Here is a 21528-nt window from a genome sequence, read left to right as displayed (position 1 = left end):
AAATCACCTGTAGAGAGTTCAGCTAGAAACAAGTCACCCTGTAGAGAGTTCAGCTAGAAGAAGTCACATTGTAGACAGTTCAGCTACAAAGAAACTACCATGTAGAGAGTTCAGCTACAAACAAACACCCTGTAGAGAACTCAGCTACAAACAAATCGCCCTGTAGAATGATCAGCTAGAAGAAGTTACCTTGTAGGGAGTTCAGCTACAAACAAATCACCCTGTAGAGAGTTCAGCTACAAACAAATCATCATGTAGAGAATTCAGCTGTAATCAAATCATCCTGTAGAGAGTTCAGCTATGAAAAGATCACCCTGTAGAGAGTTCAGCTAGAAGAAGTCACCATTTAGAGAGTTCAGCTACAAAGCAACCACCATGTAGAGAGTTCAGCTGCAAACAAATCACCCTGTAGAGAATTCAGCTACAAACAAATCACCCTGTAGAGAGACCAGCTAGAAACAAGTCACCCTGTAGACAGATCAGCTAGAAGAAGTTACCTTGTAGAGAGTTCAGCTGCAAACAAATCACCCTGTAGAGAATTCAACTACAAACAGATAACCCTGCAGAGAGTTCAGCTAGAGTCAAGTCACCCTGTAGAGAGAATCCTGTAAAGAGTTCATCTACGTACAAGCAAATCACCCTGTAGAGAGTTCAGCTACATTTCAAGTCACCCAGTAGAGAGATCAGCTGCAAATTATCCTGTGGGGATTAATTGACATGTAATAAATATATGCATTATATTATAATTTGTACATTTACTGATAAAATCAGAATGAGTTAAAGTATATATATAATCTGCTTCATCTTTTTTTTTTCCTGTGGTAAAGAAAAAAATATAGGTTAAAAAGCCCCAACGCTGGTCATAGGCCAGCTTTGGGGTATACAAATACAAAAAGAAGTAATCAAAAACAGCCAAGCTGTAAAAAAAGGAGTGCGGCCCTTGAAAAGGCTATGGTGAAAATATGAAGAGTGATTAGTGCCATAATTATGCCATATATTTACATTATATAGGTAGACTATTATGGTGTGGTGGGCTACAGATTGAATGGTGATGTTGCTTATAATTACTGCCTTGTTTGTGTGATGTTTCTATTGCATGTGACACACACAGTATAGTTATCATGCAGCATTACCATTATGACATAGACTTTTACCATTATGACATAGACTTTCACTGGGCGAAAACTTCCATGTCCGCTTGTAGGTAATGAGTATAAAATGGCCATGAAATTTGTCATTTCAGCCACATTTCATACTTAGAACATTAGTAGATTTCAGTAAAGTTTCATACAGAGGATAGAGAAAGATTTACTGCATCTAGAATGGTGCTGGAAATGAGGCAGTGAAGAAATGTACATTTTAACACTGTGAAATGCATACAGGATGTAAAAAATCCTGTAGTTGAAATCAACATTTTCTATATTGTGCATCTGCTTGATACTGCGCTAGTAATATAGCTAGCAATGTCTCACTCCTGTGTTGTATTTACTACTCACAATACGTATTTCATTAATAAGTTAAAAAGCACATCATTTGTACAGCAACTATAATTTTCAGTTCACAAATTGAAGTTCTTGACACCTTCAGGATTCTTTTTTTCTGAGGGATGTTACATCACTAAAATTAATGTAGATTTGCTCTTTTACTTCTGTCCGTCAAGTGCAGCTTTCTTCTCATAATCTGTTTCATCACTAATTATATATAGTTCTTATAGGTAGCATCTGTAAAAATGTTGTTACAATAAAAATATTGCTATGGCAATTTTTTTCTGTGACAAACCTTGAATTATAATGTATACTATTCCTTGTACAGTGTCATTCATAGCTTTCACAAGATCCAGCCATGATCACAGGTTTCTCCACTGCCTAACTTCAATAGACCACAAAATACTCATTTCCAAGAACTATAGCAGAACTTACTATGTGATTTCATCTACAGTACTACCACAAGACATCATCAGCAGTCCAAGTTTTGAAAGCATCAGTAACTACTTTGTAACTTCCTTTGACAGTTTTACGTAGCTAGGTGATGTTGATGGTGGATCCCACTGCCATGCAATGATTGATAACAAATTAATAATGAATTAGCCACATCTTCTTACCTCACGATTGCTACAAATGCAGCTCTTCCTATATTATGTCTTTCTGCAAAGTTCCCTATGTCAGGGTAGCTTGCACTTGCAGTCATCTATAAAGTAGACTTAACCAATTCACTGTGAGGTAGTTGTACTAGAGATGATGAGTGCTTGTGGAATGCACCCAGTTGTCACTCGACCCAGGGGGTGTTATCCTCTACTCCTTTTGCCAGCAAGCAACACGCGATTTTGTAGGTGCCAAATGCGTGTAGCACTGTAGCTAGCTACTATACAATTGTGGCGTCGCTAGAACTGGCGGAAAAGGATGGAAGAGGCGATATCTATGAACGATCATAAAAGCTGTGACAGTCTTTATAGCTATACCTGCAGGTAAGTCTACCATGGAGCACAAGCACTGTTCTAGTTCTGGATGACAACAAGCTGCATCATTGCTAGAGCCTCGTTATTAACTGCGACTAGAACAATCGTAAGAAACAGGCATGCAGCGAAGGTGATTGTGTGCAATCTGTGCATGCATGAATGCTGTTGGTATACGAGCATGATAGAGCAGTGACCTCATCCATGCGCAGCCATATAGCTAGTGCGGTGGATGCACTGTGGCTAATTAGATTGTCCACGTTGATTAGTAAACATATTCATGTACTTGAATGCATTCCTGTCAACTTCTTAGTCAGCCTTAGCCTACACTAACAGAGCAAAGCTCAACACACAAACACACACACACATACACATACAAACACACACACAAAAGACAATACCTTCAGCTACCACTTGCACTTGCCTACCTGACTGCATCTGTGTGCTAGCTACTCATGTAGGCTGGTGCTAAGAGTCATCGTAAGCATAATCCTTCGAGGGCAGGACTAGTATTATACGTAACTCACAGAAAGGTGTACCATACAGTATCTCATGTGAATATGTGGACATGGCAGCCCAATTAAGTATACCTGTACCTTCACCCACTACATATGTTATATCAGAGCTATGGATGGTCTGCCTCCCCAGTTGTCACTAGGTTGCCACTTAACACCTGTTACTGGGCATCAAAAATGGCTGAAACCTTTCAATTACCAAACTCAGACCACTTATCTTAACTGCCTCATTACTCTCTCTCTCTCTCTCTCTCTCACACACACACACACACACACACACACACACACACACACACACACACACACTAGCTACTACACAACATTAAATTTTTCCATGTATCAAAGCACTGATTGTGCCTACCAAAGGTGATGGATTTGATAGTGACAGACTGTTAGCAGCTACAGAATTTTTTTGTGATTTATAATGTCTGTGCTTGCATGCATGCATGAGTCAAAAGCAATAGCAAAGTATAAGTCCTTTCAAACTATTGGTACACAGACTAACAGCTGTTCCTTCAAGCCATTAAAATGAATATAACCATTAACACTAATGAAATAATGTGCTGTGGTGGATTCCCAGTATGCAAATTCATAGAATTTTTTGCACTACACATCACTGCCTGCTTCAAAGAGCTTTTGCTCAATATGCTTCACACATCACTGTGGAGATTATTGTGAACACTTGGCACTTTTAAGTTAGTTTTAATATTAAAAAGCTAGCTACCACCATTAGCAGGACATATGTGCATAGATGGATTGCATTCCATCTTAATAAGAGCCTCTGTGATTGAAACTTACTTTGCTACATGCTTAATGCATGTTCCTGACATGTAGATATGCATTATAGTGCACACAATAGTTGCTAACAGGTGACTAGAAATTCATTTACAACAGAACAAAGTAATGTTATAGTTTAATATGTATTCAACCAAAAGCATTTAAAAGTAGGGCTACCAAAAAAGTCACCATTTAAGAAAGGTCCCTATTTAACAACTGGGTAAACCAGAGCAATGTGAGTAACTTTTCTTGCTCAAGGAAGCAGCAACAGCAACTGAGCATCAACCCTGGCTGAAACCTTACAATTACCAAACTTTGATTGTGCCTACTAAAATTCATGCATTTGATAGTGACAGACCATTATCAGCTATAGAAGTTTTTTTGTGATTCAAAATGTCTATAGGCCATGCTTACATGAATGAATAGCAAAGTATATAAGTCCCTTCCAAGCATTAGCGACACAAAGACACTAACAGCTGTTACTTCAAGCCACTAAATGGATATAACCACTAATGAAATAACGTTAAGCGCAAATGCCCAGTATGGAAATTCATAGAGTAGATTACTAAGCTACACTTCATTGCCTGCTTTGAAGAGCAATGTGTTTCACATATTGCTGTGAAAAATTTGAACACTTGACACTTTAAACACATAAAGCTGCAGCTACCACCATGCAGGATCAGGTAACATAGTTAAGCAGGACACATGTACATAGATGGATTGCATTCCATCTTACGAGCCTCTGAGATTAAACTCTTACCTTGCTGACATGATAGAATTTTGTTCACACATTGCTGCTAAGAGGTGACCAGAAACTCATTTACAACAGAACAAAGAAATGGGCAGGTAGCTATAGTTTATGTATTTAACCAAAAGGTCTACCAAAACTTTAACATTTGAATATAGTTATGTGTAATTCTTCAATCAACTCTATGAATATGACCAATTAGCTGCCACCACCTTTCTCACTCATGCAGTTTCTTAGCAAATAGCTAATTTTAGGAGAACTTTATTCCTCATGAAAGTCCTTGCACATTACTAGCTACTAGTTACATGTGAATGATGATCACATCTAGCTGGTATCATAATGTTATTAAGGCATACAGGTCTCCAAATCTGTATAGTAAATCTGTGAACTAAAAAAATTTAATGTGATACTAGCTATAGACCACCATAGGAGAGTGCTGTAATCCAAACATTTTGTTTTCTTACATCATAATTCTTGCATGGATAGAAGTCATTTAACTGTAAACCAATATTGCAATTAATAAACCATCTAAGTGTCATTAGTGTTTTTTTCCTGCAATTAAGTTCTACCAATAACCTCTTGTACCAAGAGTCCATACTATAAGACCTCTTTATTATGAACTATTGATAGTACACATATACAATCAAAAATCAGTAATTTATTGTTACACATTACATACACTTGTCAGAAAGTGCCCAGTGGCAGTGACACAAAGACTAACGCCTATTGGTTTGACAACCATCCACTATAGGATTGTGGGAAAAACTATACCACAGTTGGCTGTGGTGCCTCAACAGAGACTAGGGGAGGTCACAACATTACAGTATACTGTGTTAACATCATCCATGACTGACCAAAGAGTAGGCATGAGGCTATTATGCTCCAAAAATTGAGCATTATGCTTTTGAGCAGTGCTCAAAAAATCACCTATTATGCTTTTGAGAATTGCCCATTATTCCCAAAATTATGCCACTATAATTGGCTAATAATGCCAGTTTATTGCTGTATCAGACCATTTTCATTGATGTTTAAGCTTCAAATAGTCTTGAATTCTTTAGCTGGTTGCTGTATTAGAGTATTTCATTTCAATGTGACTGCTTTATTAGAGTAAATAATCTTTAGTGACTGTTCTATTAGAGTTTCTGACTGCTCTATTAGAGTATCTCGATCTTTTTAAACGGAATTGTGCAATCTGCAGATTTTCCTTCTGTTAAAGCTTTATAATCACCTCAAAATGCTAGCATAATTCCTGATTCTCACACATACCTATTATGCCCGAAATTATTCCGGCATAATCGCCGCATCCCTACCAAAGAGTTGAGATTAGCCATATTGTATATTGTCAATGTAGACTTGCGTGCATCATGTATCAGGTAATGTAGACAGTATGATGCAGCTAATGCACACAGAAACTAGCTATATGTAAAATGATGTGATATCATCATAGCTAAGTTGATAGCTTGCTTCAGTTATTAAATTAATATAAAGCAACATTACAATAATATGTCACCTGAGCGATAACCGGGAATGCTAGGATGGCATCAACTTAGTCACTGTACTGTAGCTATGTTACACATAATCACCCACATAACTGTAAAGGCATATATTCCCATCCTTATATATACACTAGGGGAAATTTTTATGGTGTACATGTATAATATTCATAGCCACTTACATTTCCTTTATTATATTCATGAAATGTACTATTTCTTTTTTTATCTCCTGGCAACCAAGTGCAGGCTATTTTATCGTAGTAATCAGTACCTTTCCACAAATCAAGGTATATCATTCACCATTGTAGTATACATTAAAGTACATAGCATGAAGACGGTGAACCGCTGAAACAGTAAGTAGGGACCCGCCGATTATGCTCATAATTTTCCTATTATGCTATGCTGCATTGCTCAAAAATTTACCTATTATGCTTAAATTTATGCTCAATACTTACCTAATATGCTCAAATTATGCCCAGTTATTTATGCCTCAGTTCTCATGCTCTGCTAATAATTTCCAGTTTATTGATAAAATTTAATAATAAGTGGCTGAAGCACAAACTTACTTGTCAAAATGCATATTACAGAAAAGATCGATATACTCTAATAGAACAGTCAGCTATATTAGAGTTACTGACTGTTCTATTAGAGCATATCGATCTTTCTGTGATAGCTATTTTTATAAGCAAGAATTCATACTGCCTTACAAAATATTCTACCTATTATGCTAGCATTATGCTCAATGCTTTCAGGCACCTATTATGCTCATAATTATGCCAGCATAATCGGCGGGTCCCTAACAGTAAGTAAAGCCATCGCTAGGTATTTACTAAAATAAACACTTTGTCACAACGCCATACTCCCCAGCTGTCTGTCACTATTCATGACAAATTCTAACATCCATATTGTACAAAGATAGGGTCCGCAATCCGAAAAATCAACTTCTACAAATCAATCCCCCTACCATTGTGGGATGTTCATTGTAGTATCCCAATGCTTGATCCACCATGAAACCGGAGGCACGATTGTTGTCTTCACAGAAATATTGTTTTCAGTATCTCGCAAGATGCAAAATTTATTTTTTAAATTTCGTGCTCCACACAAAGGACCGGATGAAACTTGCTACTTAGCCAAATCGTATCCAGAGTTGTTGTAGTTGAAAAGTACGCACATAAATAAGTAAATGATTTGCTGGGTGCCCGGCACAGGGTTGCTTTCTTTGAAAAAACAGACAAAGAGATGCGAAGTTTCGAATTCAAACTGCCCTACCACCCAGGGCAAGAGAAGCCAACTCTTCCTCATAGTGTTTCGATACGGTTGGGTGCATAGTCTGTCTATGCTGTTAGTTTGGAAAGGATCTGAGACTTCTCACCATCTGGGTGACGAGCGTCAAAATTTTCTGCAGCATTAAAGAATTTCTAGCCATTTCCAGCACTTCAGCAGCCACAACAATCATCAATTATAAACTAAAACTATGGCAAAATATGTCCCTGAACGTTTGGTAACAGCGGTTGTCAATTATTATTTCATCCACGGCTTCCACGCCTCGCTCTAAGCTATGCATCAAGGGAGGCAACAAAATCGTCCAAATTTGACTTCACCTCTCACGCTCCACAGCAGCTTCAAATCTCCACTAGATCACCCTACATCACCATTATGCTGCAAAACACCCAAAAACAAACCGAAAAAAGCACAAAACCTTTCATTTTTGGTTCGAGCTGGGTGGAGCTCCTGGTGAGCTGCTGGTATACTGCATCATATGAAATCACAGAAACACCAACTGCTACTACCACCAAACGTTTTGATCCATCATTTATCATCATTCTAAACAAAATTAAGTGACCAGTGTGGCATCAGAAGTACTGGAAAGCACTTTGGTACCATTGAGAGAATCCCTTGAAATGACGCACGAAAATTTTGACGTTCTTCACCCAGATGGTGAGAAGTCTCAGATCCTTTCTAGACTAACAGCATAGACAGACTATGCATCCAACCTTATCACGTCACCATGAGGAAGAGTTGGCTTTTCTTGTCTTGGCTGGTAGGGCAGTTTGAATTCGAAAATTATTGTTTGGCTTTCTGCTTTTTGAAAGAAAGCAACCCTGTGCCGGGAACCCAGCCAATCATTTGCTTATTACTGTGCGTACTTTTTAACTACATTAACTCTAGATAATATCTAGCTAAGCAGCAAGTTCTATCCTGTTCTTTGTGTGGAGCACGAAATTTTAAAAATAATTTTTGCATCTCACGAAATACTAAAATCGATATTTCTGTGAAGACAACAATCGTGCCTCCGGTTTCATGGTGGATCTAGCAATGGGATACCACAATGAACATCCCACAATGGTAGGGGGATCGATTTGTAAAAGTTGATTTTTCGGATTGCGGACCCTAACAAAGACACAAAGTGTAACACACAATTAAGGCCATAAATTCATGTAATATTTACCTTGGCATACAGTACATAACTATCCAGCTCCGTGTGTTGACTGTTTACATTGTCATGTTGAAAGCCCTAAAGGGTTGAGTATCATCACTGTATGCCATAGCTTCTTTTTTCTGTAGCACGGTAAGTCACTGAGAAATATGGTGTAGTTGATTTAGATACAATTCTGGCATCACGTAAAGTTAATTTTAAAAGTACAATAGAGCTTCCTTAGTATAACAATTCATATACCACTAAACAGTTATTGCAGCAGCATAATATGGGTTACAGTGTTACACATTGTTGTAGAGACACTCTGTTATATGATGTTGAAAGCCTATGTTGTGTTGAGTAGGGCTGGGCGGTTTCTCGGTATTATAGTAATACCGCGGTATTATAGTAATACCGCGGTATTGCAATGAAACGATATCTGTATCGCGTAGATTTCGGTGAAACGATAATATCACGATATCGATATTATTACGATTTTTAGTGTTTGTGACAGCTTATTAAGTCCTTAAGGTTGTTATAATGCACCTCAAATAATCACGTGATATTACTGCAAACAAGGACCTAGCTAGTACTAGCTGGTCAATTTTTTTTTTACATAGATCGAGATACTCTAATAGAACAGTCAGCTAGGATCGAGATACCCTAATAAAGCAGTCAGCTACTCTAATATAGCAGTCATCTTTAATAACCGCGATAAATAGTAATATCGTGATATATTTCTGCACGATATATCGTGAAGCGAAACTCCAATACCGCCCAGCCCTATATAGTGTTGAGAACCAAGTTTTGGCTCAGTATTACACTGAGCTAAACACAAGAAACCTGCAGTATCCATTTGATCAGTTTACAGCTGCATTTTCACTAGTCATGAATGTGGTGAAAATCTTAATACTGATTTTATCTACATTTCTTGTAAATGTTAAAACAATTTACTGCAATGTGACACTAACAGGAAATTGTACAGAAAATGTTCAAAAATATTTCCTGCATGATAACTCAAATAGGAAATTCTAAAGGAAATCATTAAAAAAAATTCCTACATGCTGACACAAGCAGGACATCTTACTTTTCGTGCAGTGTTTACCATTATGACATTGACTTTTGCCATTATGATATAGACTTTTACCATTATGATATAGGCCTTTGCCAATATGAGATAGACTTTTGACATAGACCTTTGCAATTATGACATACTCTTTTGCAATTATGACATAGACTTTTGCAATTATGACATTGACTTTTGCTATTACGATATAGACTTTTACCATTATGATATAGACTTTTACCATTATAATATAGACCTTTGAAATTATGACATAGACTTTTGCAATTATGACATATAGACTTTTACCATTATGATATAGACTTTTACCATTATGATATAGACCTTTGCAATTATGACATAGACTTTTGCCATTATGACATAGACTTTTACCATTATGATATAGACCTTTGCAATTATGACATACACTTTTACTATACCATTATGATATAGACTTTTACCATTATGGCAAAGACCTTTGCCATTGTGATATAGACTTTTACCATTATGGCAAAGACCTTTGCCATTGTGATATAGACTTTTACCATTATAACATAGACCTTTGCCATTGTGATATAGACTTTTACCATTATGGCAAAGACCTTTGCCATTGTGATATAGACTTTTACCATTATAACATAGACCTTTGCCATTGTGATATAGACTTTTACCATTATGACATAGACCTCTGCAATTATGACATATACTTTTACTATACCACTATGATATAGACTTTTACCATTATGGCAAAGACCTTTGCCATTGTGATATAGACTTTTACCATTATGACATAGACCTTTGCCATTGTGATATAGACTTTTACCATTATGGCAAAGACCTTTGCCATTGTGATATAGACTTTTACCATTATGACATAGACCTTTGCCATTGTGATATAGACTTTTACCATTATGGCAAAGACCTTTGCCATTGTGATATAGACTTTTACCATTATGGCAAAGACCTTTGCCATTGTGATATAGACTTTTACCATTATAACATAGACCTTTGTCATTGTGATATAGACTTTTACCATTATGGCAAAGACCTTTGCCATTGTGATATAGACTTTTACCATTATGACATAGACCTTTGCCATTGTGATATAGACTTTTACCATTATGACATAGACCTTTGCCATTATGATATAGATGTAATAATGTGATAATAGTTACAGTGGTAGATCTTGGGGGGGGTACCCAGCAACCAATTATTTACATACTTGATAATACTATCTAATAGAGCAGTCAGGCATATATTCTTCTATCACAATTAAGACTATTTTAACCAAATATATTTTAATTATCTAATAGCAGATCTAGGATTTTACAGAGGGGTGCTAACAAGTGCATTTAAATTAGGCAGAAGAGGTGGTAACTGGTTGATACATCTGCTAGTATATGCAGTGTGCAAAGCACACGGTCCTGAGCATGCATGTATATATGCTCTATCTCAAGGGGGCTTGAACCCTCACCCCAACAACATTTTTGTACAAAATTAGACTTTTAAGATACAATTTAGTAGCAATATGACTGAATTAGCATAAGCATATTGAGCATTTTCATGTTGTCTGATCCTGCCTGATACATGGGAAATACTTTGTAAAAGGCTGCCTAATCACGGCTAGCTGTGGTGTAAAATTTACAGTGTATTGGTGTGGCTAGCTATATTCATACAGTGTGATAAGTTAGTTTCAAATTTTCAGTGTAATGTGCATGGAGATTGAGATTGACTTTTTATTTTAATTTTCACATGCGTGAATTTGAAGTAATATATACATGATTCATGATATCAAGAGTTAGCTAATAATAGTAGAGGGAGAGTACTATTCTCTCAGTGTACAATCATCACATTTCCTTGTGGACATTAATTTTACACCTCTGAAGATCATTTTATACAAGTATATGCAAATGTTAGGTAATTAATTTAAAACAATCTTCACCTATAGGAGAATACTACAAATTAGCAGAAAGAATTCCTTTGAATTTCTCAGGATGCATGCAGTGTTACACACTCTCCCACCATTGTCTAACTTCAGTATGGGAGTGAGTCACTCTCTCAGGATCATTTTATAAGGCCTACACAGTATTAGGCCTTCTCCCTTCACTATTATTAACTCTTGATGATTTATATCAACAGCAAACAATAAAGAGAGTGTCTATAGCTTTTATTATTTTCTCTTATTCAGTTATTATTGATTTTAGGGTTCAGTGTATGTAATATTACTGAGTAAAGGCTCCACTGCAATTGCAAATAACACCCCAGGCTTCTCTTAGAAGGAAGGCTGACCTTATCAACAGTTCTTTGGAAGCAGGGTAGTGGTGTACATATGATCAAGAGTATAAACAATAAAATTTTTACTCTCGATATGATCAGAACTTGCAGCAGTGCTTTCATACAGACCGTATATACCAACTTGTAGTCACTCTCCCCTATGAATATATGAACTCCCGATGTTACTTGTATTGATGATGTCGCATTCTAGCAGGAAGAGTTCACTAAATAACTATAAATAAAGAAATTTACTATGGATCACTGTGAATTTGTTATCCTAAGTATATATCATATTCATACTTCTGAACTTTGATTTACTGTGATCTTGCATTATATAATATTATAACATATCTTAACTTCTATCATTAAAAGTTCATGTAGGTACTTTTATAACTGTATTTACATTACATTGATTTTTAGGTTTGGATTATGAGTGTACAAATGCTACTATATGCAATAGTTACAGGCAGTATTGCATTTATGTACTCATTTTTGAAAAGGACTTAGATATGGCAGCCAAAACGCTTTACTCATAGCACTAAATAGAAAATTAGCTACCCTTGTAGACATACATTTATTTTGCACATCCTTATACATGCATGACTTTATTGTCGTGTACCGCGGAAGTCCCTAATACCCTAACATAGCTAAGGTGTACACAATAATAAAACCACCTCATTGTTGAGGCCATTTTTTCCTTGATCTCATGCCTGACTATAGCATTCTAGTGCCATGTATCATTACTATCGTTACACAGTGAAAGAATGAAGGAGAATAACTATATTGAGATTAAGTTGGAGCTCCAAGCAGCCACATAGTGGTACGTATGTTAACCTTTTTCAGGCCATTTTCTACATTTAATTGGCTTGATTCACAATCAAGATATCAGTTCTATTGATAAGACCTGTTATGTGATAGGGGTGTAGTTTTTGCCATTCTTACAGGCCACAATGGTCACATATAATTAAAGGATGTGCTGATAACAACACAATTTAGCACTACCCCAGAGCACTACCCTATAAGTGTGGAATGATCACTCAGGAATTTACATGCACTGTAATGTGTGATTTGCCATATTCATGTAACTCATTCTATACTATTACTTTAACCATAAATAATATCTAATCCAAAACAGCCAAGCTGTAAAAAAAGTGTGCGGCCCTCAAAAAGGCTATGGTGAAAAAAGATGTGAAATCCAAGGTGGCGTCCAAGAAATGGCTGTGATGGTAGGTTAATAGTAAAAATTTTAATAACGACAATTCAAGTGAATTTTTGTGCCAATTGGTCTTGGCAAAAAAATTCACCTAAATTGCAGTTATTAAAATTTTTACCATTAACCTACCATCACAGCCACTTCTTGGCCGCCACCTTGGATTTCACATCTTTTTTCACCATAGCCTTTCTGAGGGCCGCACACTTTTTTTACAGCTTGGCTGTTTTGGATTAGATTTCATTTCTTTTTGTATTTGTATACCCCAAAGCCGGCCTATGGCCAACTTTGGGACTTTTTAACCTGTCTTTTTTTTCTTTACTACAGGAAGAAGAAAAGGTGAAGCAGATGTACTTTAAATATTTCTGATTTTATCAGTAAATGTACAAATTATATATATAATACATATATTTATCATAGAACTCTCCATGGTGGCCGGTTTCTTTGTAACTGAACACTCTACAAGGTGACTTCTTCTTGCTGCTCTCTCTACAAGGTGAATGTTTGTAGCTGAATAATCTACAAGGTAACTTCTTCTAGCTGATCTATCTACAGGGTGATTTGTTTGTAGCTGAACTATCTACAAGGAAACTTATTCTAGCTGATCTCTCTACAGGGAGATTTGTTTGTAGCTGAACTCTCTACAGGTGATTTGTTTGCAGCTGAACTCTCTACATGATGGCTTCTTTGCAACTGAACTCTCTACAAGGTAATTTCTTCTAGCTGATCTCTCTACAGGGAGATTTGTTTGTAGCTAAACTCTCTACAGGTGATTTGTTTGCAGCTGAACTCTCTACATGATGTTTTCTTTGTAGCTGAACTCTCTACAAGGTAACTTCTTCTAGCTGATCTTTCTACAGGGTGATTTGTTTGTAGCTGAACTCTCTACAAGGAAACTTCTTCTAGCTGATCTCTCTACAGGGAGATTTGTTTGTAGCTGAACTCTCTACAGGTGATTTCTTTGCAGCTGATCATGATCTCTCTACATGATGGTTCTTTGTAGCTGAACTCTCTACAAGGTGACTTCTTCTAGCTGATCTTTCTACAGGGTGATTTGTTTGTAGCTGAACTCTCTACAGGTGATTTGTTTGCAGCTGAACTCTCTACATGATGGTTTCTTTGTAGCTGAACTCTCTACAAGGTGACTTCTTCTAGCTGATCTTTCTACAGGGAGATTTGTTTGTAGCTGAACTCTCTACATGATTGTTTCTTTGTAACTGAACTCTCTACAAGATGACTTCTTCTAGCTGATCTTCCTAGAGGGTGATTTGTTTGTAGCTGAACTCTCTACAAGGAAACTTCTTCTAGCTGATCTCCCTACAGGGAGATTTGTTTGTAGCTTAACTCTCTACAGGTGATTTGTTTGCAGCTGAATGTTTCTTTGTAGCTGAATTCTCCACAAGGTAACTTCTTCTAGCTGATCTTTCTACAGGATGATTTGTTTGTAGCTGAACTCTCTACAGGTGATTTCTTTGCAGCTGAACTCTCTACATGATGGTTCTTTGTAGCTGAACTCTCTACAAGGTGACTTCTTCTAGCTGATCTTTCTACAGGGTGATTTGTTTGCAGCTGAACTCTCTAAAGGTGATTTGTGTACAGCTGAACTCTCTACATGATGGTTTCTTTGTAGCTGAACTCTCTACAAGGTGACTTCTTCTAGCTGATCTTTCTACAGGGTGATTTGTTTGTAGCTGAACTCTCTACAAGTGATTTGTTTGCAGCTGAACTCTCTACATGATGGTTTCTTTGTAGCTTAACTCTCTACAAGGTAACTGATGTCTCTACAAGGTCACTAGTTTGTAGCTGAACTCTCTACGTGGTGGTTTCTTTGTAACTGAACTCTCTACAAGGTGACTTCTTCTAGCTGATCTTTCTAGAGGGTGATTTGTTTGTAGCTGAACTCTCTACAAGGAAACTTCTTCTAGCTGATCTCTCTACAGGGAGATTTGTTTGTAGCTTAACTCTCTACAGGTGATTTGTTTGCAGCTGAACGTTTCTTTGTAGCTGAACTCTCCACAAGGTAACTTCTTCTAGCTGATCTTTCTACAGGATGATTTGTTTGTAGCTGAACTCTCTACAAGGAAACTTTTTCTAGCTGATCTCTCTACAGGGAGATTTGTTTGTAGCTGAACTCTCTACAGGTGATTTCTTTGCAGCTGAACTCTCTACATGATGGTTCTTTGTAGCTGAACTCTCTACAAGGTGACTTCTTCTAGCTGATCTTTCTACAAGGTGATTTGTTTGTAGCTGAACTCTCTACAGGTGATTTGTTTGCAGCTGAACTCTCTACATGATGGTTTCTTTGTAGCTGAACTCTCTACAAGGTAACTGATGTCTCTACAAGGTCACTAGTTTGTAGCTGAACTCTCTACGTGGTGGTTTCTTTGTAACTGAACTCTCTACAAGGTGACTTCTTCTAGCTGATCTTTCTACAGGTGATTTGTTTGCAGCTGAACTCTCTACATGATGGTTTCTTTGTAGCTGAACTCTCTACAAGGTAACTTCTTCTAGCTAATCTTTCTACAGGATGATTTGTTTGTAGCTGAACTCTCTACAAGGAAACTTCTTCTAGCTGATCTCTCTACAGGGAGATTCGTTTGCAGCTGAACTCTCTACATGATGGTTTCTTTGTAACTGAACTCTCTACAAGGTGACTCCTTCTAGCTGATCTTTCTACAGGGTGATTTGTTTGTAGATGAACTCTCTACAAGATAATTTCTTCTAGCTGATCTCTCTACAGGGAGATTTGTTTGTAATTGAATTCTCTACAGGTGATTTTTTTTGCAGCTGATTTCTCTACATGATGGTTTCTTTGTAGCTGAACTATCTACAAGGTAACTTCTTCTATTGATCTCTCTACAGGGCGATTTGTTTGTAGCTGAACTCTCTACATGGTAGTTTCTTTGTAGCTGAATTCTACAAGGTGATTTCTTCTAGCTGAACTATCTCTTTCCATAGTTGCATGAACTCCCTACAAGGTAACTTCTTCTAGCTGATCTCTCTACAGGTTGAATTGTTTGTAGCTGATCTCTATACAGGTTACCTGTTTCTAGCTGATCTCTTGAATTCTCTTCAGGATGACTGCTCTATTAGGATGACTGCTCTATTAGAGTATCTCGATCTCGCACTTGCTGCACCAAGTTGGATTTCGTGTTATAACTCCGTGGCTTTAAGTCTGATTCTTCTGCACCATTGAAGAGCCTTTCTAAGATGATTACTCCATCTATACAGCGATTTTCAAAGCATTACCTCAAGCGGTTTATCTGATAGGCGTGGCAAGTAATCGTTTTTTTTATTAGCTAATCTCGATTGCGTAATTGTTACACACTGTTGGTTGTTTCGTTGTATCTTCCTGGTTTTTAGCTCGATTTCTTTCAAACCACAAAAGGTTTGAGGTTCAATAGTTAACCTATTCACCCACCGATTGTCAGCTTCTTCCCATACGCGGTTTACCCTGTAGGCGTGACAACATATTAGTGTTATTTTTCGTGAATAATCGATCATAACTCTTTTCCTGTTTATCGTATCCTAGCCAAAGTTGGTACAGAGATGCGCCTTTATACCCCGCTTCAGTGTGCCAAATTTCAAGGTAATCGGATATGGCGTCCGCGTTTTATAGCAGTTTTTGTAAATGTGCGAAAAGAGGAAGAAAAATAAGAAGAAAAAAAACGAAGAAACTAAGCCAATTTTTGAAGTCGCATATCTCGGGAACGCTTGAAGCGATTTCGCTCAAATTTGGAATGTGGAGTGCTGAAGGTGGAGGGAGTGTCCACAGCAAAAATCGTCTTGTTTCATCAAGGCAGCACAGAGCTACGGAGGTGCGAAAATTGCGTTTTCTTTCTTCCTGTCAATATACTCACGGGTGTTATGCGCCGGCTTCTTGGGCCGCACGACACACTACCGTGTGTCTTGATTCACTGTATACATTTTAAGTAGTTAAATTACATGTAGGTATCTCTTATGACTATCAATAATGTTAGTTGTTAGTCCACAATCGGTTCTTCATCTTTAAAGTTAGACAGTTGGTTATAAACTGTTGAGAAACATAAGAATTGTCAACATACGTATGTGACCATCTCAGCAAATTGCAGTCTATAGTTTGCAATTAAAGCATATGCAGATAAACAACTTAAAGGATCATGTACGTACAATGCAGTAGGTGTAATCAAAATCACCATTTCTTCATTTAAAATGCCTTAACACTTTGTGTACACAAGTAAATGCAGGTCTAAAACTGTATATATACAACTTGGTTGACTTGTCAATTCATGGCGAGCATTAAGCCTATATATACAAATGAAAGTTATGGCTACAAATTCAGTTTTCAGGGCAGCTGCTATACAAATAAATTTATTTCTTTTTTATGTCTATTGTGTCTAGCACTATAATTCCAAATCTACCTACCTCAATAGGTCTTGTGGAGAAGGCACCTTTTTAGTGGTATTAGGTGTTTTAGGGAACTACATTGATAGGGTATATTTATCTTCAGTATCAAGAATCTGTAATAGAGAGGACCCTTCTTTATTATGGACTCCTGTTAGTGTCAAGTAGATGGAGATGTACATAGAAGGACCCCTCCCTCTAAGAAATATTTGATCAGCAGAGATCACTAACATAAGTGTGACTGTCGTATTAGGGTGACTCCTCTATTGGGGTATATTGATCTTTATACATTTATAGACAGGTGGTGTGAACAAAGGGCAGGGACGTAATCAGTGCAAGCTGATAACTTGGAATTCCTCTTTGAATAGCAATAATTGCAAGTAGAATTTGGTGGAATTGTAGGCATAGCTAAGGATTTGTACACTTAGCCATTAGCTGTAATAAATTAGCACAACTATTGCCAATGTTTGATGGCAGCTAAAGAGGGCCCTCCATAATCTGTTTGACAAGGGCTACAGTCCCTTCCCTCTGCCCAAGCAATTGGCTGAAACTTTGATAACCTATTTTGGACGCTGTATATAATGCTGAGACCCAAAAAAGTGTGAACTACGTAGGTGGATCATCTTTGCTGAGATGGTCACAAATATGAAGCAACTTACAAGCAACCATCTGAGATGTACTTGTGCGAAGATGGCCAGTGACAAAAGGTAATACACCATGCATTATGTACTCATCAGTGGCTTATACAATAAACAACTGCAATGCAACTATTAAACCACAAGAATTAATTATACAATCTCTTCCTTAACAGCGATGTTGCATGTCTCTTGGATCAGAGTTCAAAAACCTATAGAAGTGACTACCCTTTAACCTAGGATAAAAATGCAATTATGTGATCATGAAATCAAGGGTCTAGTTAAAGCTACATAAAGCAGCCAAGTACTGCCAAAAACAGGTGATCAAGTAACTTTATAATTTCAAGATCATTATAAGACATCCTGCTTAAAATATTAAGCATAACTTTTAGTTGAAATCAAGTGATCAAAGAGAATATTAACAATCAAATGTCTTGATTCCAGTTGCATGCCTTATGATGATGAATACCCCTTGTAAGCCTATGCAAAGATAACAACACACTATTAGTTTAATGTTCGTTAGTTTTGATCTTAAAAGTAAAAGTACGGATATACTAGTGGACAAGTAATCCATAACTGAAATTGGAATTAAATGTCCACAGGTATATCTCCATGTGCTTAGGTGATCTCCTTGTTTCAATTCTTTGTATTTCTATGATCCCTGATTGACCTCATTTTCCTTGAATATACTTGTTTGCTTACTTTTGAATAATGTGATTATAACTGGTACATCTACTTATACCATATCAAAATAAACAATAGCACCATATGCAGACTGTATGCTTTCAACTGAACACACACCCCAACTATCAATTACTACTGAAGAGTAAAGTTGTCATTATGCTTCAATTTCAGCTGTGTGTCAGCCTGTTAAACTGCATTACAAATGAAGAACGGTGTAAGAAGCTCTGCAGCTACTATAAAAATACAGATGATTCCCATTACAAATGTAGAAAACCATCACAAGCTATCACAAATTGACACCTTGTGTAGTCAGCAAAAATTAAATGGGACACAAAGGAAGACAAAGGTAAGCCCACCATGCTTGCACTGTGTATGCAGTGCAGTATGTCAACTGAGGCACATGTCAAGCTGAAGTGATGCCTATACTCACAACAAAGAAAAAAGTCAAGACCAAAGCCTTAGCTGTAATTTCAGTTGTCTGAAGGCATCTGATAGTTAATCAGTAGAAAATTTCTCTTAAAATGTACCAAAAATTGTAGCAATTTATAGGAAGTGTTAGGTTGTGTTGAAGGAATGTTTAGGTTTATTAATACAGGTATGTATACCTAACTAATAGTCGAGATGGATGTATTGCTGGTTTTTGGCCATGGTCAAGTGTCTTTTGCAAACCTCCTTGATCCCTAATAGTTATACTGTACTTATATTTTTGTGTATGCTCCAACCCTGGGGATGAGTTTGGGTGACCAGACTTTAATTGAAAGCACTTGCAAGCCATTTGACTAACTAATGTCATGAATTATAGATTTATTTTTATTTTCTCCGCAATCCACCATTTGGCTAAAAGTCACTTCCATACTTAATCTCATAAATAATTGTCAGTTTTATACCTAATTTCTGAAGTTTAATTTCTTTTTCACAGCAATAGCTTCCAAAGTCCCACTTCAACTTCACCTGTTATGTGTGAGGGCATTGAGACACGGACACCAATTATTACCAGCCATAGCTAGCCTTTGACAGCACGGCTGCTTTCCACAGGAAAACGACCTCGCAAATACGGGGTGAATACTCGACTGAAAACCTCAGAAATCGACGCGCAGTCAGGCGCATTCGAACAAACTCGTATCCTGAATCCGCTTGGAACACGGGGTACGAGTTCGCTTGAATAACTTCGATTAGGAACACAACATCTTCGGGCTCACCTGATTCCTTGACTGATATCATCCGAATATCTCCTAGTTCTTCCTGAAATTGCGACTGACATCTTCCGATTGCACGCATAAACGATACTTACAAATGGATCGTGTTTCTCCGCATCCAAGGTACTCAATTTTAACTTTCGCGTTATTTAACATTTACAAATGATTTTAAATGCGATATTGATTATAATAAAAATTATGGTTCAGTTGATCTTGTTTATCAGATCATCCTCCTAGTGCAGCTTGGCTTTTGAATAGCTATTCCCATCCGCTCAGCGCTTATGGTGACACATCTCTGAGGAAATAAACAAATACCAGTAACAAATTATCTGCGTACAAAAACACTCACATTGTTGAGTACTAGTTTATGAAGTGTCCACACTCATGATGCAACTCCAACGAGTTGTCCGTCTTGAGTTAGCCTTCACCATACATCTGAGGAAATAATCAACACTATAAAAATATTGTTTATTTGAATAATAAAACACTTACATCATTGTTTAGTAATCCGTGCAGTGTCCACATTCATGATGTAACTCCAACGAGTTGTCCGTCTTGAGTTAGCCTTCACCATACATCTGAGGAAATAATCAACACTATAAAATATTGTTTATTTGAATAACAAAACACTTACATCATTGTTTAGTAATCTGTGCAGTGTCCACACTCATGATGTAACTCCAACGAGTTGTCCGTCTTGAGTTAGCCTTCACCATACATCTGAGGAAACAAACACACTATAAAATATTGTTTATTCGAATAACAAAACACTTACATAATTGTTTAGTAATCTGTGCAGTGTCCACACTCATGATGTAACTCCAACGAGTTGTCCGTCTTGAGTTAGCCTTCACCATACATCTGAGGAAACAAACACACTATAAAATATTGTTTATTCGAATAACAAAACACTTACATCATTGTTTAGTAATCCGTGCAGTGTCTACATTCATGATGTAACTCCAACGAGTTGTCCGTCTTGAGATAGCCTTTACCATACATCTGAGGAAACAAACAACACTATAAAATATTGTTTATTTGAATAACAAAACACTTACATCATTGTTTAGTAATCCGTGCAGTGTGTTTAGTAATCCGTGCAGTGATGTGCGGCACTTTATTATCTCGTACTTTAGCTTCACATCTCTAGGTGAATTTAGAGACGGATCTCTAGTTAAACTGGCCTTATGCTATCACTTACGAGCTCTCAAATGAGTCTGCACATCCTGTGCATAGCTTTCTGTCTCTTCATGATCAGTAAGACCTATGGGAATGCCTGCTGGAAGCTGCCAGGTTTTGGTGAGGAGGTTGAAAAATTTCGTCTTGTGTCGGTAAAAGGTTGATTTTGATACTGTTTCATCGCAATGAGGACAGTACCGACCTTCGTCGTCATTCTCTAACATAAGTAACGTTCCACCGTCAATGCTGGCCATTTTGTAAAAAACAAAAACCATAATCGAAAGTATGATTACCACCACATGCGTACCACAATCGATTATTGCATAAGTCGACGTGTACAGGTGTATTCGGGGTACTGAATATTTGTATGGGTATGGTTCACAAAAATCGCGATGTTTCGGTGCTGAGTTAAACCGATTCAATGATACACCGAATTGTTGACGATTGTGCGTCCGAATCCAGTTAAATCTTCGGGATAGAATCTCTCTGAATATTCGGTAAGG

General features: G+C 37.2%; 2 long non-coding RNA genes across 3 annotated transcripts; both read right to left on the bottom strand.

Moving 5' to 3' along the window:
* Positions 1–1497: 1497 nt before the first annotated feature.
* LOC136250602 (uncharacterized) lies at positions 1498–2857 on the bottom strand. Its single transcript, XR_010698589.1, has 5 exons — positions 2459–2857; positions 2102–2415; positions 1920–2047; positions 1780–1869; positions 1498–1721 (listed from the first exon to the last, which is right to left on the bottom strand). It is a non-coding gene; the product is annotated as an uncharacterized lncRNA (long non-coding RNA).
* Positions 2858–18405: 15548 nt separating this feature from the next.
* LOC136250593 (uncharacterized) lies at positions 18406–21528 on the bottom strand. 2 transcript variants are annotated; one of them, XR_010698586.1, is made up of 9 exons: positions 21048–21528; positions 20905–20992; positions 20763–20848; positions 20622–20707; positions 20481–20566; positions 20339–20424; positions 20196–20281; positions 19850–20141; positions 18406–18883 (listed from the first exon to the last, which is right to left on the bottom strand). It is a non-coding gene; the product is annotated as an uncharacterized lncRNA (long non-coding RNA). The 2 variants fall into 2 exon arrangements; XR_010698587.1 differs by lacking the exon at positions 20763–20848.

The sequence above is a fragment of the Dysidea avara genome, chromosome 1 (assembly GCF_963678975.1).
Source record: "Dysidea avara chromosome 1, odDysAvar1.4, whole genome shotgun sequence".
Classification (NCBI taxonomy): Eukaryota; Metazoa; Porifera; class Demospongiae; order Dictyoceratida; family Dysideidae; genus Dysidea; species Dysidea avara.
This window is presented reverse-complemented; position numbering and strand designations above follow the sequence as displayed.